The 3,033-nt window shown below is 56.2% G+C and overlaps 1 long non-coding RNA gene across 1 annotated transcript; it reads left to right on the forward strand.

Moving 5' to 3' along the window:
- Positions 1-364: 364 nt before the first annotated feature.
- On the forward strand, positions 365-3,033 carry LOC111735634. Its single transcript, XR_002778878.1, has 2 exons — positions 365-481; positions 1,220-3,033. It is a non-coding gene; the product is annotated as an uncharacterized LOC111735634 (long non-coding RNA).

Below are 3,033 nucleotides of genomic sequence, written 5' to 3' on the forward strand. Positions count from 1 at the left end.
TCACTTTCCGAACGTCATAGAACGTAATTAGATGGGGACCGTTTCATTCCCCAGGACACCCCGATAATGGAGCTTGGCTCGGAGGCGTCTTGCGCAGGTCTGTTGCCGAGATCGCCGACGCCAGCTGCTCGCCAGGCCGCCGGCCTGGGAGGGCCAGCCGGTCCCTGGGCCGCTGCTCTTCCGTCCGGACACTGCAAGTCAGGGACGGGGGCCGAGCGCCCCTCTGTGCCCCGAGACGCGGTTTTGCGTCTCTAGCCGTGGGAGCGAACGCGTGGCTTTCCCAGTATCTTGCCGCGCTGTTCTCGTAGCTACCCTGTTCTGTCACATTCACTTGGAAATTAGGCGTCGTTTGGAACATGCGAGTTTGTAAAAATTCTTAATTTCTTTTTTCTTACAGGGGCCAGGTTATCAACATGAGGTACCTGGAATATTTTGAGAAAATTCTTCATTTTATCAAAGACAGAATTCTCGTTTATCATGGGTAATCCTCTAATTTTCTTTTCCATGGTAACGGCTACGTCGCATACATCTCACGGTAGTTACGTTTGTGAAACTTGAAAACTAAACCTGTTGACAGACGAAGCGAAGTACTCCACGTTCAAGTCATAAAACCTCTCATTTTTAACAGCTTCGGGAAATCATGGGCCTCAGTGAACACGTTTAATCTTACACACCATACTGTGGCTTTTCTGATCTCTCTCTTCCAAAGGCAGGATGTTTCTTAGAATTTCTTCAGGAGGGAAAGAGGCAGCGTGGTGAACAGAATCCTGGGCAAAAAGGGATTCCGAGTAGATAGAAAACTGGTATAAAAACCAGGCAGGGTACTTCCGTTTGAGCAGCGTTGGAAAGAAAGAACGTTTACTTGTGATTCTAGAGCTGGAATAGGAGAGTCAGGACCTATGACCAAACCCAGCCCGGTGCGCCGCCCGCACGGGCCACTGGCTGGTTCCGTAATCCTCACCCATGGCCCGAGTCTCATCAGGCTCAGACCACCCCGTTAGTTAGAGGCGCTGTGGCCCAGCGCGTCGAACAGTGAGCTATTCGTGACCAAGGACTTATTTAAGTTACAGATAATGGTGTGATTGTTACATTTCTGTCTTAATTTTCCTTTATCTCCTCCCTCCCTCCCTCTCTCTCTCTCTCTCTCTCTCTCTCTCTCTCTCTCTCTCTCTCTCTCTCCCCCTCTCTCTCTCTCTCTCCCCCGCCCCCCCGCCCCCAGAGCTAATAACCCTAAAGGGCTGCTGGAAGTGAGGGAAGCTCTGGCAAAGGTGCACAAAGTAGAAGACCTTCTTCCGATTATGAAGGTAAATTTGTCATCAAAACCGCGGAGCACGCTTTCGGGAGCAAACGGACCTGCCGCAGTCTCTGAGTGGCCGCGCCACGCTTATTAACATCGTGCCGTGAGCATTTTCAAAGTTATAACTGCGAACATAAACACAGCGAATCGTAACCAAAATGAAAGGAAGCGCGGGCCTCGGACTGCGAGCAAGCAGGTGGCGTCGAAAACAAGAAAACGTAAGAGTGCGCGTGGCCGAATTCCGCGTCTGCCCCGGCGGAGCGACTGGCGCTGGGCCCCCCAACACCACGCCCGTCGCGAAACCAGGCAGAGCGCAAAGCGACCGTTTTCAGGGGTTGCACGGTCACGAGACTCGAGATGGAGAGAAAGACGCGCACGCGGTGGGCCCCGTGGTCACCTCGCTCTCTGCCTGGGACTGCGTGCTACGCCGCCACGCAGGAGCGTCGCCGAGCTGAGGGGCCCGAGACTGGCACTGGGGTCTGCGGACGTGGCTGGGGTCGGCCGGGCGGAGACAGGCGGAGGGAGCCCTGCGGAGCAGGGAGCGCCCGGGAGTCGCCGTGGGAGTGTCACGCCGTCCTGGCCGAGAGGGGGCTGTGCGTGTGCGTTGAGACCCCGGGAGGGCCCATGGGGCGGGTGGGGCTGCTGTGGGCACAAGGGCTGAAGCGAGCCGGCAGGGCTTCGCCGTGCTGAGAGACGCCGGCGTCCCAGACCCGCTGGATGGAGGACTCCGCCGGGCACCGTGGGCATTTAGGACACACCGTGGGTGTCAGACCACACTCGAGAGGAAGGGCCGTATCCCAGGACAATTTCTAAATAGATCACCCTAGCAAAGAATGACACCAAAGCTAAAAGGATTAGATGGATTTGCTGGCGATTTGACTGCCTGCCAAAACAAACTTTAATACCCTTTAAAGAAAGGCCCATAATCCGGATTCCTTAATTATTCGGTAAGTGAAGAAGCAGGAGAATGTGACTCATGACCAAGAAAAACAAAAGCCGTCACCAGGAGCAGAGGCCGAGAGGCTGGAATCGGCTCTTTCGTTAGGGTCCCAGTCTGCTTCATAAACGCATTTGAGGACTTAAAGGAAAACATGCACACAGTGATGGAGAATCGGCCGCGGAGTGGGAGCTCTGAGAGACCAAAATGAGCTTCCAGGACCGAAAGGTCCGTGGCCTCGCATCCGGATGGGTAGTCAATGAGATGGGCCGAATAGGTGCCCACAGAGACGCCGCTCCCGTGGTTTCGTGAACGGCCCGAGGTCCGTGTGCCAGTTCGCAGTGCTCCTGGTCTGGGGTCGTCCGGGTCGGGGCTTCGCGAGGCTCCGCCGCTGTTTCTCAGGGAGGGCAGGGGACGATGGATACTCACTCGGTGACAAGAAGGAAGCGAACGCACAGACCTCAGAGGCGTGTCGAGTGAAGGCAGCATGGACGAGGGAGTGTGATGCACCCGGAGGTGCAGGCGGCCCACGGGGACGGACAGATCGGCGACTGCTGACGAGGGCGGCGTCCACGCGCGGGGCGGGCGAGGCGCCCGGAGCCAATGACGGAGACGCGCCGTCCGGGTCGCAGTGGAGTCACGTGGGCGTGTACGCTTGTCGGCACGCACGAGCTACGCTGTGCGGGTCACCGCGTGTAGAGTTTACGCAAATGAAAAGTGCATAATGCGACTTCCTGAGAGGTCTGAGCACGAGTACCATAAAACAGAAGCAAAAGAAATCACCCGAATTCTCTTAATT

This window comes from Pteropus vampyrus, unplaced genomic scaffold (genome assembly GCF_000151845.1).
Source record: "Pteropus vampyrus isolate Shadow unplaced genomic scaffold, Pvam_2.0 Scaffold1000004345, whole genome shotgun sequence".
NCBI classification, from domain to species: Eukaryota; Metazoa; Chordata; class Mammalia; order Chiroptera; family Pteropodidae; genus Pteropus; species Pteropus vampyrus.